Genomic DNA, 21,350 nt, shown 5'->3' on the forward strand with positions numbered 1-21,350 from the left:
GTGTGTGTGTGTGTGTGTGTGTGTGTGTGTGTGTGTGTGTAGGTACTGGTGTATACACTCATGTGCACACATGGCACATGTCAGGAGATGTTGTGAGAGGCTACTTGTTTGTTCCCGGCTGCTCAGCCCCAAAATAATCACACAGAAACCATATTATTTGCAATACCTTTTGGCCAATAGCTTAAGTGTATTTCTGGATAACTCATATCTTAAATTAACCTATCTCCATTAACCTGTGTACTGCCACGAGTCAGTGGTTACTGGATAAAATTCTGGCATCTGATTCTGGCGGAACTACATGGCTTCTCCTGACTCTGCCTTCTTTCTCCCAGCATTCAGTTTAGTTTTCCCCACTTGCCTTTATTCTGCCCTGTACAGTCCCAAGTCAGTCCTTTATTAACCAATGGTCTTCACAGCATACAGAGGTAATCCCACATCAAGGGGAAGAAGACATTAGGCACCTAATACGGTATCACTCTACCCTGAGTTCGCTTGAGACACTCCATCATTAAATTCAGAGCTGGGTGAGTGGTCATACGCCCCAGAGTTTCTCCTCTCTCCCCCTACTCTCCACCACAAGCATTGGGGCTATCAGTTGGTGTTGGCACAAATGGCTTTTATGTGACTGCTGGGGATTTGAACTTAAGTCCTCATGCTTGTGCAACAAATGCTCTTACACTCTGAGTCACCTCTCCAAGCCAATATTTTCATTTTTGACTTTTCTCTCTTTCAGTATGGTATTCGGGTACTCTTACCAATTCATTTAAAGACCATGTGAATTCCCAGCCAATCTCGCCAGGTTCACTCTGCTTGGATAAAAGCAGGCCTCCTAAATATCTTGCCACAGCTCCCTCTGATTTCATTCAGAGTTGGAAAGCTGTTAGGCAACAGCCTGAAGATGTTTGGGGTCCTTTTTCACACGGTTGAAAGCAGCCCCACAACTATCGCTAAAGTATTAACAAAGGGTGCAACTCCATCCTCCAAAAGTCTTTGCCCCAGGCCCTTTCTTGTGATGAGATATTTTTACTGTTTGAAAGTATCCAAATGAAGAACTATCTTTATTTTTAAAGTTACAGGTCTTGTTCCCTCAGAATTCTCAGGGAAATTGGAACTAAAAAGTTCCCTTTCTCAGTTCATCTCCCTCTCTTTGAACCTTGTTGTATGTAGCTAAGAAAAACTGACTTGCATTTTCAGCCTTATTTCTGGGAATCTCCTTAGCTTGTTCTATACACTCATCATGCACACTTTCCACATCACCTCAGGCAAAAATTCTGGTGTTAAAGAGACAGGCCCTTTCCTCCAGTGCTTTGAACACATTCTTCCCGAAGCTCCAAGCCTTGCAGAGATCTCCTGAGCTCTAACATCTCCACGGGTCTGTTTTCCTTAGCTTGATTGCAGCTGCTACTGAAGTTCCCAACCGCATCCTGGTCTGTTGCTGGTGCTTTACCAACCACTCCAAACTCACAGGCAGAAAATGACCACTAGTGTATTCTGTCAAGATTATTTGGCTTAGGAGTTCTACTAGGGTACAACAGGGAACCCCTTTCCTTGCCCTCCATTGTTTGGGGACTCAATTGGAGAGACTCAGATGGTTGGGGGCACTAGAGTGGCTTAGGTGGGGCTATGTGTGGAACGATATGACTTTTACCTTGGATTCACTTTTTCTTGAATCACTTTGTCCTGGGACCAACTTGTGTGTCACGACACCACAAGTAGGAGAGGTCGTCATGCTGGATGTTCAGGCAGCCTGTGGAGACAGCCACATAGCCTGGAACTGAAGCTGCCAGCATTCACGTGAGCCATCTTGGTAGGGCTCTTGCATGTAGTCAGAAGAGTGACTTCAAAATGCTTCAGTTGAACCTTTCATATGACCACAGCCCTGGGCCATATCTGCATTATTACCTCATGAAAAACACAGCCAAAACCAGCCAGCCACCCCTAGATTCCTGATGGAAGGAAACAGGTAAGTATTTGTTATGAGAGCCTGGGTTTAATCTCTAGCAAACACACACACACAATTTATTTTGCTAAACTACTAAGTTCAGAGTAATGCAGCAACAAATGATGTTATTTCTCCTTTTCTTGTCATACAAAGTATTGTAGCTGTCTGGGCCAAGAGGTGCTATATTTAGCCCTGATCATGGGCTCTGGCCCTGCTATGGTTAGATTTCAAGGTTGACCATGTTTTATGTTATAAATGCAAGAGAAGAAACTGTACATCCATGAAGAGAGTGCACTATGGAGCATATTAATATTTATAACTCAGTCCTGTCCATTCCTTGCTCTTGGAGAGGACTTTGTATCACCCCACCGATAGGCAATAGGATAATTTTTTTCCATCAGTGAATTGTGAGCAGAATCGAAGTGTGCCATTTTGAGCAGGAGTATCATAACCACATCCAGACACTTGGCTTTCGTCCTTTCCCTTTGCCATGAGAGCAGGCTGTTCCACACCAGGACTATGTCCTCGTCCTTGAACCTGCAGTAAACATGCATTCAGTGTCAGCTTCTTCATAGGCATGGGATGTGGGAGAGAAGTCACCCTCTGTTCCCCACCAGTCATAGAGATCTCTGGCCAACTTCTCTTAAAAATCTTTTCTTTTCAATTGAAAGTAGATTCTTCTCTCATACAACACATCCCAACCACGTTCCCTCTCCTGACTGCCCCAGATCCTCTCCTGCTCTGCTTCCCTTCAGAAAGGAGCAGGCCTCCAAGAGACAACAAACAACGAAACGCAACAAAACAAAGATACAATAAGATAAGGCAAGGTCCCTCATGTCAAGGCTGGGCAAGGTAACTCAGTAGGAGAAAAACAGTCCCAAAGACAGACAAAGGAGTCAAAAGAGTCAGAGACACACCCCTCCCCTCCCACTGTTAGGAACTGCACAGAAACACCACACTAACAGCCTAACATATACACAGAGGACTTTGTGCAGATTCATGCAGGCACCGAACTTGTCCCTTTAGTCTCTGTGAGCCCATATGAGCCCTACTTAGTCAATTCAGTGGACCGGGGTCTCATGGTGCCATCCATCTCCCTGATGCTCACAATCCTTCCTCTTTTTTGATGGGTTCCCTGAACTATAAGGGGTGGGACCTAATGGAGACCTCTGATTTAGAGTCTCTCTCCACAAATTGTCTGGCTGTGGGTCTCGGCACCCACTGCCATCTCCCGCCAGAGGAGGTCTCTCTGATGAAGACTGGACAAGGCACTGATTTATGAGTATAGCAGAATATCATTAGGACTCACTTCAGTGATTTTTATTGTTGTTACCCAGTCATGTTTAGTTCTACCCTGGGTCTCTGGGCTATCCAGTGCCTGGTTCCTGGCCTCCCAGGCAGTGTCATCTGGCCTATTTCTTATGCAGCATCCTTCATCCTGACCAACACACTGGAGTTCTATGCTGTAACTGTCTTGGAATTGCCTTTGGTTTTGGGCCCCTGTGGAGGAAATGAGCTCTTGAAGCCCTCCCTGTACCAGATTTTCAGTGGGACCAGTAGGTGAGCATTATCCCAGCATGCTTCTGTGCTGTGGGAAGGATATTTTAAGAAAACCTCAAGTAAGACTATTTTAATACAAACCTCTTCTCCTTAAATATTGATTCCACCTTTATCCAAAACATTGATATTGGTTCATTGTGGATTTTTCCATTAATTTTGATTTCTTACAGTAGCACTTTTGCAGAAGAAATAGCTCAGCTATTAAAGTACTTTCCATACTGACACGAGAACCTGAGTTTGATCTCTAAGAACCAGTATAGAACAAGCCATGTGAGGTGTTGTATGTGTGTTATCCTAGCACTGGGAAGGCAGAGATGGCTGGACCCCTGGGGCTTGCTGACCAACTAGTCCAGCACATTTGATGAGTTTCAGGCCAACTGAGTACCTGACAAACATACCAAAAAATATTGTTTATCATGACTTGCATTTTGGGAAGACCTTCTTAAATTTCATATCTACACATTCCATTCTTCTTACCTTAACCTCAGCCTTGCCTTGAATCAATCAAACTAATTCAATTTTGTTCTAGAAAATTCACATACCTTGACTTTATTATCTATTAAAAGCACAGGTTTTTAAATCCTGAGATGTTCGGAGTGGAATATTATAGCACCTTGAAAAGCATAGAGCCTTTGGGATTTATGGGTAGGAAGTATTGGTGATAGAACATTTTAAGCCTTTCTGTTAGACAGATCGAAATGGAGACTCACAGGGATCCAATATTCTGGATAAAGCCACACAGCCAATTAATTCCAGACCTTGTGTCCAAACACATTATATTTTTCTCAAGTTTAGAATTTATTCTGCTACAAAAACTCCCATCTCTGACTCTTTTTCCTCACAGAACAAATCATGTCCTTGTTAAATTTCACTTGGGCATTTTTTTTGGGGGGGGAATTGCTGAGAAATAATAAATCTGGAGTTCCCTCTGACTCTGAGCATGGTTTTATTCCATCTGACTCTATAAATTGACATGGATTATGGGGTTGTGTGGCATTTAGCTTTATGATAATTGCCTATTTGAATAGCTGATAAGAGTTAATTTATCCTGAAGACAACTAGGAATAAAAGAATAATTGGGTTATAAAATTAAAGCAATAACATCTGTACTTTCTACTACATTGAACATATTTGATGCAGAAAATATTTCAATTAGGCTGAAAAACCTGCAAATACTCTTCCTTCTTTACATTTTTTTTCCTCAAGAGGGGAAAAACAAAACATAGCACACCAAAAGAAAATTCAAAAGTGCGAAAGCTTGCACACCCTTGATACAGGCATCCTTAGCTGGAAAACTTGCACACTTTGCACACCCTTGACACAGGAGAGGAAGCCTTAGGAAGTCTGCCATGGCTAATGAGAGCTAGGTGTGCAGTTCTCTGGGTTTTTAGTTTCAAAACCTAAGTGATCGGTTTCTGTACAATAGCCATTTTACTGGATCAGAGAGTTGGGGGTTTTAGTGCAGACACGCAGACTCCAGCTTCTTAAGCTGTGGGCCGTGACCATGTATGGGGTTACATAACTGAATATGGGGGAAGTCATGAAAATTTTGGCTGTAGTGTAGATTTTTTGAACAAGAAAATGACCAGAAATTAGTTTAAAAGTAAACACATAATGAGCTCTAAGTGGGTGGTGATGTGGGATGCCTCTCTGTAAGCTGTGAATTATGTTTCATTACCATTGGTTATTAAAGAAGCTGATTTGGCCAACAGCCAGGCAGAATATAGCTAGGCAGAAAATCCAAGCAGAGAGGAGGGGGGAAAGAAGGTAGAGTCAGAGAGACACCAGCGGCTTCCAGGGAAGCAAGATATGAGTCTTGTAGTATAATATATACTAGTAAGAATGTGTTCATTCAAATGTAAGAGCTACCCAATAATAAGTCTGAGCTAATAGGCCAAACTATTTGTGATTAATATTAAGCCTCAGAGTGGTTATTCACAAACTGTTAGGCAGGAGAGAAACCTCCAGTTACAGAGTGGTGCTTACTTGTGGTCCCTATAAACTGTTGCTGCAGTAGCCTTGTTCTAAACACGCATGTGCACTTTGTATGTCCATGTTCTGCCCTGTGCTACCTGCCAATAGAAACTGCCTGAAACACTTTAGTTTAAATTCGAGGACTGGGGGCCACTTTATGTTGTGAACTGCAGCCTTTTGACTGTGTGTACAAAGTTTTCTGCTCTCAGAGAAACACAACAGTGTAACTGCAGAGAGCAAAGACAGGATTTTCCTACCACCATTCCTGGGCATTGTAAGCATCTCATTAAAGTATCTCTGGTTTGTATCATGCTAGGATATTTGATTTTTTAAAATACTGTTAGAACTGTTGACTTGAGTTTTATAAAAAGAATTAATAGATAAATTTTAACTTGAGGTTAGGAAAGATTTTCCAACAATTTCTGTAATGGTCCTAAATATACTTTGTCTACTTTGTTCTATATATTTATGAGCACTATGATTGTAAAATCAAAGTATCAGTCAACTCATAAAACCACTGGAGAAACCGTATGATCTGGAGAAACTGCACATTAAATATTCAGCTCTGATTCAATCTTCATGTGATATAAGCACGAATGTCCATATCAATATGCACACTTCCTTTTTTGTTTAGTAAATGGTAAAACCTTGTATATATACTAAAGAATAATCCTATAGCAAATTTCTTCATGAAATTTTATATACCTGTGTACCCAGAGTTACATAAAAATGTCTTAGGAGAAAAGAGATTGCAAGCAGGAAAAATCTAAGAAGTCTTGTTACAGGTTCACACTCTGTGGCTTAAGTTAAATTGCTGAACCCCTCTGAGCCTTAGCTTTCTGTTTTTTTCGTTCAATGGAATATTAACTGATATAAGCCTCTTTGTTTCAGATGCTTTGCCGAGCCTCAAGGAGAGCAGAATAACATCTGATCTTAATCAGGTCATGATAAAAGGTAGGTACAAATGCCCCCATAGATAACATTTGAGAAATTATGCCTACATGGAACAAAAGGGAATAGAGGGACAGAGGAAGGGACGCATCCATTTTGTCAGAAGCAGAAGCTTTACCATGTGGGAGTAGAAGAGGACAGGAGGGGGAGAAGTTGGCCTGGCTGTGAGTTGTTAGAGGACACAAGCCCTCAACCACGCACACCTCTGATTCAGTCTCTTCCTATCAGGGCTGGCTCAGGATTCTAGTCATCTCAGTGACAGAGTGACCAGTGACCGCTGGGAAGGGCACTGTCTGGTCGACTGAAGAAAACAGCCAAAGAAGGGAGCCTGACTTTGGAGCATGCTAGGATCCTCAGTATTTATGGAAAGCTCTAGGTGACCTTTCAAGGCAGGTAGAGTTGAAATTTAAAGTTACATTTCACCTCATTGCTTTATTTCAGACTTTCTATAGTGAGTGTGAATATTTGCACGTCTATCCACCAGCATTTAGAAGGTTTTCATCAGCAGCATTTTATGTGTGCCTTTAAAAAAATATATTTATTTATTACATATACAGTATTCAGCCTGCATGAATTTCTGTACACCAGAAGAGGGCAACAGATCTCATTATAGACGGTTGTGAGCCACCATGTGGTTGCTGGGAATTGAACTCAGGACCTCTAGGAAGAGCTTCCAGTGCTCTTAACCTCTGAGCTCTCTGTCCCATCCATGTGTTACTTTTTAATTCCAAGAGAAGGTAACTGGCTAAAGGAAGAATCTGTGTGAGGCCTCAGGTTGTGTTGGGCAGTAACTAAAAGAAGTCTTGTGGTTTTGTTTTGGGGATGGAAGAAAGTAGAAAATTTGAGAAAAATAATAATGGGAGCAGCGTTGGAGTGTGTTGTCTGAAGAGACACACTGGAACCATGAACTCCACACAAGCCTTTCTCTGTTTCATCACCTCTAAGATCAGCTTCAATAATCCAGGTAAAGTAAGAAGCTGGCTCCCTCCTTCTTGCAGAGCCTGTATCATATTTAAGGTGTTGATTTCAGAGACAAAGGTGAGCCCTGTTTTTTTCTTTGAATCTTGGAGTCGCTATACCAATGATAACTCTCAGGTGAAGATGGATATATTGGTGGATGAAAGAGCTCTGGGCACAGCTCTCTCCCTCCCTCTCTCTCTCTCTCTCTCTCTCTCTCTCTCTCTCTCTCTCTCTCTCTCTCCTCACTGCATGTTATAGCCCTCAGCTATTAGAGCTCTGCTATTAGGTCAGCTTTTGTCCTCACTTTTGCCCTTCCTTACAAAAAATCCCCTCTGGAGTCTGCAGCTTCATCATGGTGTAAGGCTGGTGCGAGACACAGGAACAAGCAACTTGTCCAATGTGATTCATGGTCATCTCAGTGGGCACAGCCTTGGCAGGTCTGAACTGGGCACAAGCAGAGATACTCCTTGCTTTTTTTTTTTTAAATTATTTTCTACCTTTAAATCTTAAAATAATGAATGCCTAAGTTGTCTGTCTGCCAGAGCGGGGTCGGGAAGGGATAAGTGGGCTGGTCCACATTAACCCGATTCAGGGACAATTTGGAACAAATGTTAAGGGAGCTAGCTTATATTGAAAACCATGACTAGCGTGACTGAAACACAGACTCCATGTGGTGCAGAACAGAACCTCTGGGTAGAGAGTAAACAGGAAGGGCCGTGTGAAGGGAAAGATAATGGGAAGTATAGTTAATATTTTAAAGGGCCTTTTATAAAAGCTAATGGCAGTGGAGACCTTTGCAGGCTATAAAGCAGAGCTTGGTAAAGAACATTAGGAACGGCAACATAGTGCATTAGTTAATTAATTTTTTGCGGTCCTGGGGATCAAAAGCAAGTGCTCACATATGCGAGGCAAGGTCTTTCCCGCTGGGCCGGATTTGTGGTCCCCTACATGTTCCTAAGATGACAAACCTACTTCTCATGAGTTTGCATGGTGTTACTACTTAAGGCTATAAAGGTTGGACTTTGTAAGGACAAAGAGCATCTTGGCCATCACGGTGTGTTCGTTCCATCGTACGCTGCCACCCGTTTCCTCCAGCACAATCAAATTGGCACGGCAGTTTTATGCTCTCTTGGAGGTAGAAGGCCCAGCGCAAGAGTCATTCCCTCATATTTATCTTCACGGGAATTGCCCATGGGCACCCTGCGCGCATAGAGCGCAGCCTCTGCCGGCACCTCCCTCCTTTGTAGACAGGATTTTTATAGAAAGCCCTATCAGCGCAGGAGCTCTCTCCATACACTCCGCGTATGCTGATGCCTTCCTCCTCTGTTCCTGCTCTCCAGAGTCTGGGCATGAAGAACGCTGCCTTAAAATGCAATAACTTTCTGTGACACTTTATCATCCCAATAGCAATAAAGTGGCCAAATATGGCATTTTTTATTTGTTCCTGCATAGTAGCTAGGGAAACAAATTCATGGGCACATCTCCTTCTCGGAGAACAAAGCTGGCTAAAGGACTCTGTTTTCCCCTTTTAATTTCAGGGTTGCCGTTTCGGTTGACTTACTCTGTTTTCAAGGTCTTCCTTTTTGACCCACATCATCAAAGGACTATGGTCAGCGGCTTGGGCTGCAAGCATTCTGCTGAGTTAAGTACTATGCAGGAAAACGTGGATGTTCTCTAAGCATCTCCAGGTAGAATTTGTTGTTATGTCTGGGAGGAGTGTGAGGGTTCACACATCCTGCCGTTCAACTTTTAACAGTTCATCCAAATAGAAATGACGAGCACTTAGCTCTGGTAATTTCTCTCTCTCTCTCTCTCTCTCTCTCTCTCTCTCTCTCTCTCTCTTTCTCTTTCTCTGCAATTTTTTATCAGAAACTGTGTGCTTTCAACTTTTGTATCTCTAAAAGTGTCTTTATTTCTGAGGATATAGGTCAGAGCTTTCTTGGCATACACAAAATCTTCTGTTTAGTACCCAGCCCTGCAAAAGAAAGAGCCCCTTCTCTTCTTCCATCTAGTGGTAATTTAATCACATAGGGGTCATAGTTTGCAGTTATTTTCTATCAGTGCAGAGAAGGTGCTATATGACTCCACTGCCACCACCTACCACCAGTTCCGGTCAGTGAGAAATCTGCTGAGTGTCAAATTGTCGATCTTTGTAGAATGTACATTCCTGGCTCAGTTTCCTTCCCTGCTGCTGTGTTAGGACAATCCTAATAAAAGCAACTTAAGAGAGAACAGTCTTATTTTATCTCGGAATTCATAGTGGGGAATTCAAGGCAGAGAGATCTTGAAGCAACTGATAATGCAGTATCCACAGGCAGGAAGGAGGGAACAAATGGATACTTTCTCCATAAGTACCATCTAGGATCCCAGCCGTGGAATACCGTCCATAGTGGGTGGTTCTGCCCACCTTAGCTGACATCCTCAATGGATATGCCCACGACATATCTCTCAGGTGATTCTAAGTTGTCAAGTTGTCAACACCAACCAGCACAATTCCCTTTCTTGTGGCTTTTAGTGTCACCTGTTTTCCTCCTGATACACTGAAATTTCCTTAAGGTGTGTTTGGATGTGCCCTGGCTTCCATTTAAATACCTGGATTTAACACACCTTTCAATATATCTGGAAGACTCTTGGTCATTGCCTTTTGAAGTGTTTCTGTTCTGCCTCTTGCTTTACCCCACTGTTTTATGTCTCCCCCTGGACATACTTTGCAGTCTGTACAGTTATTCTTCATATCTCTTAAACATTGCTTAATGAAAAAGGACTTTTTATCTTTTTAATGTATTCTGGCTAAATTATCACAGTACCTTACAATTGAGCAATTCTTGGGGGCAGTACTCAGTTTCATCCACCAGTTTAATAAATTTCAGTGACCGCAGTTTTAATTTCTAATGTTTGCTTCTCCTCCCCTTCCATCCTCTTCTTATTTGCTTTTCTTTGTCTCGCCCTCCTCCCCTGTTTCTTTCTGTTGTAACACAGCCTCTCCTGATGGCACCCACACTGTATCCAATCCTCAAGTAATTCTCCTACTCGAGACTCCTAAGTGCTGAGTAACAGATGTACAACCCCCATACCCAGGTCATTTCCTTGGTTTCCAAGAAACATTTAAAAACATGTTCCATTGTCATTACCATCTTCTGTGTCTCCATGTACCTTTGGAAACACAGTATTTTCCTTTATTTCTTTCAAAGATATGAGGCATGATTATTTTAAAATTAGCTTCCACTTCCCCTGGTACTTTCATTAATGGTTTCCTAGGCTTTGAGTGAGGACGACCTCTCAGCTCATGTTAGAACTCACCGTGTTCAACTTTGAATCATAAATTTATGTTCAGAAAACGTTCTCTTTTTGGGGGTGGTGCTGGTGGTGATCAAATGAAGGGCCTCCATATGCTAGGCAAGTGCTCTCTCACTGAGCTGTACTAAGTCTGCAGTCCCTACTTTCTCTAATTTATCTAGTAAGAGTTTCTTTCAGAACATTATCCTCAGAATCCCCCTTTGGCATGACATCAACACTGTATACTTTCGTGGGTGCTGCAATTAAACCCAATGACGTATGCATATCAGGCAGGTGATCTACTACCGAGTCACCCCATACCATGACTCATGTTCTTAACATGGATACCTGTGATGGATGCTGAGGGGAACTGCCCAGATTCTCCCTCAGAATTGAAGCCCAAGTGCCAACTACCTACTGGGCAGAGGTGAGTCCCTGCTCAGAATGTTCTTTCCTCAGCTTATAGGAGCTGCTTGCCCAAGGTTACAGTCCTTCCTCAGAAGCGACTTGGATGGTGTTGATGGAGGCTGAATCCCTTTGTTCCGATTCAGGACAGTGACAAAGAGCCACCCTGGACCCAGAGCTCCCTGGGAGTTGGCCTCAGGTTCCTGTTTTAGTTCTGTTCCGTCCTCTTATCCATCTTCTTCCACTTACCCCCTTAAAGGTGCTAATTTCAAAATGCCCCAGTAAGTCTGCAGCACGAACTTCTGAGTCTGTGTCCTGAGGAAACCAATTTAATTTAAGACACCACTGTGTAGATGGAGGACATGCAGGCCTCCCTCAGGGCCTGGCCCACCTGCTTCCCCATAGCAGACACTCAGACATGTCTGTGGAATGACTCCACGCATGAAAACAGACCTGCTCAAATTTGACTGGCTCAATTTTCTCAATCTACATCATCTTTTCACGTTTTATTAATATAACTTGGACCATCTAATTTAGACCATCTACGTCTGGGAAATTAATCTTGAGTTAAGGTAACATATACCTCTTACAATCCTAAGTTTCCATTTTAATTGAACCATAATATCACTCGGATGAGCCTAATGTGTTGACATTTTTGTGGTATGTTTGAAGACAAATTGCCCGAGTGCATGGTACTCTTGCGGGGGGGTGAAGACAGATAACAGCATGATACAAAACAAAGCATAGGCTATAAATTGAAGTTTGGCACCAGGAAGGAATGTCAGATAGGCAATAAAGACAGCTGCCTTTCAAACATCACTGGGGTTGGTCCAGAATGACCCCTTTGCCTCCCTCAAAGCTGACTCGAAGTCTTTGCTGGGCAGGCTTCTCTTGCATTGACAATTAAGATCCTTGCGGCAATGTTCATCTCAGAGGGCCTATTAAACCAATGGTGCCCTCTGTAAAAGGATGGAAAGTTAGATTGACGGAAAAGCCCACATCTAGAGACTCTGCTGTATGGTGATTGAAGTATTTCATAAATGTGCTGTCAGGTGCCTCTCAGTTTTCTAAGAGAACATTCAAATGACATATTGCCAGGTTTAATTAACAGTAATTAAAATATAAGACTGCCTTGAGTTATTAAGATGACCGCCCATGGCAAATGCTGCTGTTTGCCTATCCTGATTCTTGTTTCCCATGTACGTGCTTTCAAATCCTCATTGATTTACCAGCTGTTCCTATCTTCCTCAGCCCATGGTCTAAGGGCAGATTCGGGTTTCTCTGTATAGGTTTTGACATTCTTGTTTCCCTCGGAAGTAATTGTTTTAGATATCCAGATCAAGATAACTGGCTTCTACTCTTTGGATGAATGGCTGCCGAAGACAGGGCAAGAGGTGTGTGCAAATGGAGATGGAGTCAGCAGATAGTTCTTGCACTGCAGGTTCTCAGAGCTGCAAGACGCCAGGTGCAGGGCAGGTAGAGTTGCATGTGGGACAGAATGCTGTGTGGGCAGTCTCTACACAAAACAGTCAGACTCTGTCTGTGTTGGAGGAAACAATGAGTCAGGCTTCTATTCCAGGACCCAGAGAAATGAAAGGCCCTCATCTAGAGAAATGAGCAGAGGAATGTTCTTCACACGTGCCATTTACGGGCTGTCTCGACTCAGTCAAACTATTGTAGCAAATACCATAAACTGGCTAGTTTAAAAGTAGCAGAAGTGTGTTTATCACAAGTCTAGAGGATGGAAAATCTATGATCAAGACATCAGCAGATTTGGTGTCTAGTACGCCTAATTCCTGAGCTCTAGCTGGTGCTTCCTTGCTGTTCCCCACATGGCAGAAGTAGAGAGTGAGCTTTCTAAGTAAAGAATAAAGGGTAAAACCCTACTCATGAAGGTTCTACCCTTGGAATGTGCTTGTCCCCAGTGTCCCTGCTTCCCAATATGATCATATTGGCAACTGGGTTTTAATATATCAACTTTGGGGAAAGATGCAGCATTCACATCACAGCAGGACCACAAATTCATCAGCTTCCTTAAGACAAAACTATAGCTTAAAACAGGCTGGCAGAACCAGTCACAGCTTCCCCAGGTCTGTTCGTGCTTGTCACAACATGGAGGAACAGCATCAAAAGAACGGACATGACATAGACTGCTGGAGGAGAGAGACATCATGCAAGGGACAGGAGAGGCAATGAAATACATTCGGATGTGTTTTCTCAGTGAGATTTAATGAGATGCTGCAGTACTAAAAACAAGTGTAGGCCACAGGGAGAAAGGGAATCACCACATGCCAGCAAATTCCTGCTTGGTGAAGAGATGCCTGCCAGAATAGAGGACAAGATGAAAGAACTGGAAGAAGAATCTAGAAAATGCCCCAGAAATAGAACAACAAAGAGAGATGGGGTGTGACAATGAGACCCGAAGAGTCAGTGAAGAACCAAGAGACCCAGCAGGAGTGGATACTAAGGAAATCATGGGAAACGACTTTCCAGAACTGAAGGACACAGTATGCAGATTGAGAATGTGCAGCAAGTATTCGGCACACTGAATAATAATACTGTAAAAACCCCAACTCTATGGAAGCTGGTGTGGGGAGTCCTCAGAAAGCTACAGATAAAGACACCATGTAACACAGCTGCTCTATTTCTGAGAATGTATGCAAAAAACTTTGTTTCATAGACATACTTGTTCATCCATGTTCTTTGATGCTCTATTCATGACAGCTGAGGGAGATGGGACCAGCCTAGATGCCCATCCGCTGATGGCTAGAGATGGAAAATGAAGCATGTTAACATAATGGAATTTGTTCATGTGTACAGAGAAATAAAGTCCTAAAATTCATAGGTAGAGGGATGAAAATGAAAAAAAAAACTGTCAAGTGAAGTAGCCCAAGCACAGAAAGTAAATGTCACATGTGCCCCCTCATATGCTAGTCATGGCTTTGAATCTCTACTTTTATGCATTCAGCTTAGAGTTCATTTGGGAGGGAGATGATTTAAGGGAAGGGGGCAGTAGACAATAGTGTCTCTTAGTTAGGATTCTATTGCTATGATGAAACACCGTGACCAAAAGCAAGTTAGTGAAGAAAGGGTTTACTTCATGTACACTTCCACATCACTGTTTATCATTAAAGAAAATCAGGGAAGAACTCTGGAGGCAGGAGCTGGTGCAGAGGTCATGAAGGAGTGCAGCTTACTAGATGGCTGTCCATGGCTTGCTCTATTTGCTTTTCTTTAGCCCTCAAGACCATCAGCCCATAGATGGCACCACCCATGATCCTCCCGCATCAGTGACTAACTGAGAAAACACCATACAGTCTTGGCTACACCCAGATCTTATGGAGGCATTTTCTCTCAATTGAGATTATTTCCTTTCAGATTATTCTGTTTGTGTTAAGTGGACATGAAGCTAACCAGTATAGGTAGCATGAAAGTAGAAAATCAGAGTGTTGGGGTACAAAGGTTTAAACAAAGAGGGGGTGAGAGAATTGGGGAGATGAGGAGTTAGAGACAGGGTAATCTAAATGAAGCGGGGATGACACATCACATGAAAATATACTGTATTAGTTTCCTACCAGAACTAGATAAGATACTGCCACTGAAAACAACACACACCTCAAACTTCCACCCTGATGGTTAGTGTTTGGAGTAGTATCAGAAGGTCCTATGCAAGCTGCTGAGGCCAGAAGTGCAGCAGTGGTATTAGCCAGTGATGAACCCTACAAATTATGAAACCAACTTGCCAAGTAAGTTGTGTCCATTTGAGAAATAGTTGCACGTAGTACTATTATGGGGGATAAACAACTGTTCTCTGACTGGATTTGAACTCTGCAAGAGGAACTCTACCTCTGGAACCATAAACCTGTTTACAATATAATGGCCAGGCAGCTCATAGGCTTTTAGTGAACACAATTCTGTTGTTCAGCTGAATTGATCTATCATTATTTAAAGTCTTAATCAGAGACTCCTCTCCTTCTAGTAAACTATGGGAAATGCAGAAGCTCATGACAATAAGTGTCAGTGGAGTGTTTAGTTCTAAACACTGTTTCTTTTCGAGCTCAAGGAACACAGCAGGAAAGGAGCAGAAAGGAAGTAAGAACTGAATAGGACAAAGGCTGCAGAATGTCATCTTCTGGGTAATATACATTCATTGCTGCCGTATGTACCCAACACCTGCCAAGGAATGCATTGGCATTGTCCTCACTGCTGAACTATCTGCTACCGATAGGCTCAGGGAAAGAGGAGCCATTTCCTCCAGTTGTGTGCCCAACTGGTGACTCTGCCAAGCTTAGTGGATAGTCTCAATCCAATGGCTCAAGAGATGGCTCTAGGTAATCTATATGAGTCACGAAATCAAACAAAAAGTCATGAATCTGGGAAAAGACAAATTTGAAGGTTGATAGAGGTGAGAAGAATATAAGGAGAAGGGGAGAGAGAGAGAGAGAGAGAGAGAGAGAGAGAGAGAGAGGAGAGGAGAGAGAGAGAGATGAGTAACTAGATCATATAGTGTGTATATGTAAAATTATCAAAGATTCACTTAATAACAAAAACCAACAAACCTCCAAAGTATCTGCTTTGGGTCTTAGTTTAAAATGTCCCCATAGACTTGTATTTTCAGTGCTAGGGGGCTGTGGAGCTTTCTAGAAGTAGGGTCTGGCTGACAGAGGTAGGCTGTGAAGGGTGGATTTTTGGAGTCTGGAGCCTGATCCTGGTACCTGTCGTGTTCTCTCTGATGTCTGAATCTCTATAATGTGAGGAACTAGCACTGTACACTACCACAACCGTGAATTGCCTCACTCTGCAATGTCTTCCCCACTGGGGTGGACAGAGTCCCTCTGAAACACTGAGCCAAATGACTCTTCCCTCTCGGGAGATGCTTTTGTTGAGTATTTTGTCTTAGAGGCACAAAGGTAACTAATACACAGTCCCCTAACACCTGTATCAGAATACGGATAAAAAGAACAGCTGAAAAGCAAAAACGAGAGAAGTCTAAAATTAAAACAACCCCAAAAAGTGTTATTATGGTGTGCACTCCCAAGTCTTGGTGTGATGGATGACCTTTGGCTCTCTGAGGGGGAAAACACACCAACTTAGGATTCAGTACATAATTAAAGTATCAATATGTAGACCAGCAGAAGAAAGACATTATCAAATGCAGAAAGGCTCAGAAGGGACTCTCTAAGGAAACAGGATTTGTCAGAATACTAAATTTCTAGAACAAGTTGAACCAAATGAAAAATAAGTGAAAAATAATTAGTTGTGAAAGAAAAATTGACCTGCAGGCAAAAAGCTATACAAGAAAGAACATTTCATCTGCAGAGCAAGGGCTGGGTAGTGAACCAGCTACACAGCCATCACCATGAAACCACTATTGGTTTCCAATTTTTAGAATCTACATACGGATGAAGCTCAGAAGACTTAATTATCACTGGAGCACAAAATGCAAACATTGTAAATTTAATATTGTAAAAGCTAAAACTCAAGAGATGTTGGGAACCAGAAAGAGACAGAGGAGTGAAAAGGCAGAATGCTTTGACCAAAGGGGAAGAGTCAGGCAATTTAACAATCCTGTTCCACTTACTCTTGGCAAGAGTAAAGACAAGGATCCTCCTTTGCAATGAAGGAGATTTTGTGAAAGACGATCCTAGCTTCTTATGCTATTATTAAATCAATGTCTTGACTTGATGTCGTGAAAGCGTCAACTTACAACTTCAGTGTTGCATGCCAATGCAGAAGTAAGAACAGGAGGTTAACACCACACACATGCGAATGGATAAAGCTTCTCAGCACAAGCGTTCTGTGCTATGTCCTAGTCTGCTTTCTAGTGCTGTGATAAAATGTTCTTCCCAGAAAAAAATGTAGAGAGAAAAGAGTTTATTTCAGTTTGTACCTCTACATCAGAGTCCATCATTGCCTGAAGTCAGAGTCCTTGGGACTCAAGGCAGGAACTAAAGCAGAGGCAATGGAGTAAGAACACTGCTTACTGACTTGATCAATGATTTGCTTGGCCTGCTTTCTTATGTAACCGAGAATACCCCTCCACCACCTGCAGCCCTCCCTGACCGTGTGGCATGGCACCACCTACAGTGGGCTAGGTTTGCCCTGGACAATCCTTAATAAAGAAAATGCCCCAAAGCCTTGCCTAGAGGCCAATCTAATCAAGACTATGCCTCAATTAAAGATCCTTCTGAACAGAAGATCCTTATTTATATCAAGTTGACAAAAACAAAAAAGCCAAAATCCTAACTAGCACAACACACACACACACACACACACACACACACACACACACACACTTAAAATGGAGGGACCTTTCTCAAAAGAGAAGCGCCCCTTCATTAAGAATTTACATCACAATCACTTTAATTCACCGTGGCATTGAACAGATCACCACAGTAGCCAATTAATATCAAACACTTAATTTTGTCAGATGTGTGGGTTTGTTTACATTTAATTTGTAATGCTTTTTAGCTCTGTGATAGTTAACTGCTTTTTAAATTCATCCATATAACTCAGGAGGGACCCATGTGGCTGTGATGCTGCTTTTCTTCTCCCTTTTCTTGCCCCTACAATTCCTTCCTTTCTCCCTTCCTTTCTCCTTTCCTCCTTCCTTTGTTCCTTTCTATATTCGTTTCTTCATTTCTTTCTTCCTGTCTTTCCATACTGAGCTAGTGGACCCACCCATGCTCGCTAAGTACCCCTAAGCTCTAGGCTGTCTTCTCTTGACTGTTTCCATCACCAATGTAGCAATGCCTTGGCTCAGAGTATTTGACGCCAGTGGTTGCCCGAGCTGAAGACAGAGATGGATTCCCTCTTCTCCAGCAAGGTCGCTGTGTGGATAGGTCTCTGTTTTGTAACTACCTACATCTTTGTACCTCCAACTGTGAGCCTTGTTCCAGCAGCATCAGAATATCAGTGTAGAAGCTTGGGCTTCAATTCAGGACCCACTGAATCAGAATCTGCCACCTTCACAAGGTGCTGGGCAATTTCCTGTGAAAGTAAGCTCTGAGTGGAGCTGACCCTTTTTCCTTGAGGCTTCAGAAACCACAGCATGGCATTAAACACAGGGCATCCTCATGGTGCTCCCTGGTCAGCCCAGGCCAAGCATTCTTTCTTTGAGGACCATCAGGCCTAGGCCCTTATGCAGTGTGATGTTCTCTATGCTACTTGACAGCTCTCTGGTGGCTGAGTGCTCCTGCCCAAGCACTTGTTGGACCTTTGTGTTTACACCTCCCTATATCCCCCTCTCTGTAAATCAGAATAGCAACGACTCTTTTCTCAGGGCACTGTAGCTAGGCTAGCACATATTCATCAGTATAAAACATGCCGTATAGAGTAACATCTCAATAAATGCGATTATAATTACGCGCTATTATCAAAGAGTCCTGGGTGATAACAGTCAGCAAGAACAGGCAGAGATGTTAATGGTCTCCAGCCTCAGCTGTCGTCTGGTTCATTTCCCTCATCAATAGCTCATTACTTGATTGTCAAGTCACAGACGCTATAAGCTACACACCATCACACCGAATAATAACAATTACCCCAGGTCTCAAGTGTAAAGCATTCCAGAACCAAGATCCCTGTAACCCTGAGAGGAGTCTGTCCTCTGAAGATGGCATGGCAAGGGACTGAGCTTTGGCATGAGAACATGTCTTTCTTGTTCTGTTGGTACAGAACGCTTTGTCCCAGCACAGCTGAGCCATCCTGCTGTGTGTCCTGATGTTTCACAAAGCCCTAACAGCCCGTTTCCTTTGTTTTTTCTGTGACCCATTTCTTGATGCTCTGCATGTTCCTTAGAGACTTAGGGGAGTGTCCATAGAACAAACTGGTGCACAAATCTCACAGGCTGCACTGGTACTGAATTTTCTCCCCGTTCCCATTTCTCACCCCCAAACTGAAAGCAAGTAACACTTTTGACACTATGCCAAGGTTACCACTTTCCCAGGACCATGTTCTGTCACATAGACAGGCAGACTTCCTGTTCAAGACAGCAAACACATCTTGTCCTGTCTGAGACCCTGCAGCACCTGGGCTTAATGTCCAAGTAGATTTCCTTTCTTTCGAAATGATTTTTTTCCTTCAGAATCTAAAAAAGAGAAGACATGGTGTGTATATGGGAGAGTGAAAAACGGTTAATAAAAACTAAGGGTCAGAAATTGGGGTTCAACCTGAAGATCTGAAAGGCAAAACAGTCAGCCACTGGTTCCTACCTTAACCTCAGTCTGAAATGGCGATCCTGCCTTGCAGAATCTCAGAATGAGATTGTGTTGAGAGCTGTTTCCTCCTGTTTTATAATCCTCTCTTAAGCTGGGATTAAAGGCAATGCACCACCCGATTTCTATGGCAACTAGTGTGGCTACTGGGATTAAAGGTGCATGTCATTGTGGTTACTGGGATTCAAGGTGTGTGTTACTGTAACCTGGTCTGTAAGGCTGACCAGTGGGGCTGTTTTACTCTCAGATCTTCAGGCAGTCTTTATTGAAATACAATTGAAATGCCACTACAGGAGAGGGTTGGGGTATAAACATAATCTAGTAATAAGAAGGTCCATAGTGTGTGTAAGAGAGATTACATTTTCTAAATACCACAAGGAAACACCCCCAGGTCAAATGGTGAAAAATAAAGGATTGAAAGGAAGCTACCATTATGATACTCTTACTACGGGTGAACGGGTTGAATATGCCAACCAGTGCTATCCTAAACAAGCCATCTTCGGGTGCCACTCCTGGGTAACTTGAGGACCTATCTCCCCTGTTCTTGTTCTGATAGAGAAGGCCATATGCTGGTGCCAGCCCTGCCCTGGGTGAGTTCCTGAGAGGCGAGCACATTCCCTCCAAGAACATGCCATATGTACAAGAGGCTGCTCCAAGGAGAAGCAAATTTGCACATCCCACTCAAGGGGGAATGGCACGGATGGGTGTTAGGAGCCCCCAGATTTCCTGCTTTTCCTTTGAGGTGCTTTAAGAAGGAGCCCCTGACTCATTGCAAAGAATTCAGGAAGCGGGAGATGGTCAGGAGGGGCTGGTCACAAACAAGGGCTTTCTCTTTGATCCAGCAAGTTTGTTATAGACTGCTTAGCTCCTGCTTATCTTGTCTCAGGAGATCTGTAGAACGTTTGCCGGGTGAATCTCTCAGCCTCAGTTGAAAGCACAGGTAAATAAACTTTGTTTCCCCTCAGTAAAACTGAGTCCACTTTCCCAGCCTCTGTTTCAGCTGTGACTTGGAGTCCATTGGACAATTCTTCTGAATTGGGTTTGGAAACATGGCTGCAGAGTGTTGGTGTGAACTTGTCCAAAGGACATGCCTGCAGTCTGGGCTTGCCTTGGCCAAGGAGATCAGGAAGATTTTGGATCAAATGACCATGTACGGGGTTAATGTTTAAAAATATTTTTTCTATATTTTTGAAAATTGTAAAGCTTTCCCTAGAAATTGGGATTTTGAATCATCCTGAAGCAGTGTACATTTTTGCGATGCTAGACCTGCTTTATCATAAGAAAGTATTTAGAGCATGTTTGCACGTGTTAGTTTTTTCCAGCAGCTAAAATTGAACTGTGTGATTTGTATGAACTTAATTCTGAGCTTCATTTCTCCTAGAGGATTTTAGGAAAAATATGTACAGCCTACAGTATGGTTGGACTTTTAAATTTGTTCATCGGCACGTAATAATTGTACACCTTTATGGGTTTCAATGTGATATCTGAGCATGGGTACACGTGCACAGTGATTTATAGGAACTGGGGTGTATCTCAGCTTGAAAACTTAAATTTATATTGAGAACATTCAAAGTCTATTCTCCAGCATTTTTGATATTACAGTAAATTATTAGTAATTATAGTCACCTTAGCATGTTATGGAATGATGGAGCTTGCTTTTCCAACAGTGTGCTTTTATGCTCAGAGCATAGGAAAATTGTGGGAAGGAATCCTCAGTCCTGGCTGGCTGCCAGACACAGCAGATTTCCCTGAATCTTCTGAGACCAGGAGGACTTTTCTTGGAATTCTGGGAGGAAATGGCGGTCAGGGACTATGTGGGGCCTGGTAGAGTTTCTTAGTAAATGGGCAAGAGGGCCACAGAGCCAGGTAGATATTATGCTCTTTATATTTCATCCTGCTGTGATGTCAACTTGTCCCATCCCCTTCTGCTACCCTTCACAGCAGCCGGACATGGTGCTATTTGTCTGGTCCACTCTGGGGATGTTAAAAATATTAAACAGCAGAGAAGATACTATCAGAGGAACATGCTTCCTTCTATTTCTCCCAGAGGACAGATAGTAATGGGTCTC

This window comes from Microtus ochrogaster, chromosome 8 (assembly GCF_000317375.1).
Source record: "Microtus ochrogaster isolate Prairie Vole_2 chromosome 8, MicOch1.0, whole genome shotgun sequence".
In the NCBI taxonomy this organism is placed as follows: domain Eukaryota; kingdom Metazoa; phylum Chordata; class Mammalia; order Rodentia; family Cricetidae; genus Microtus; species Microtus ochrogaster.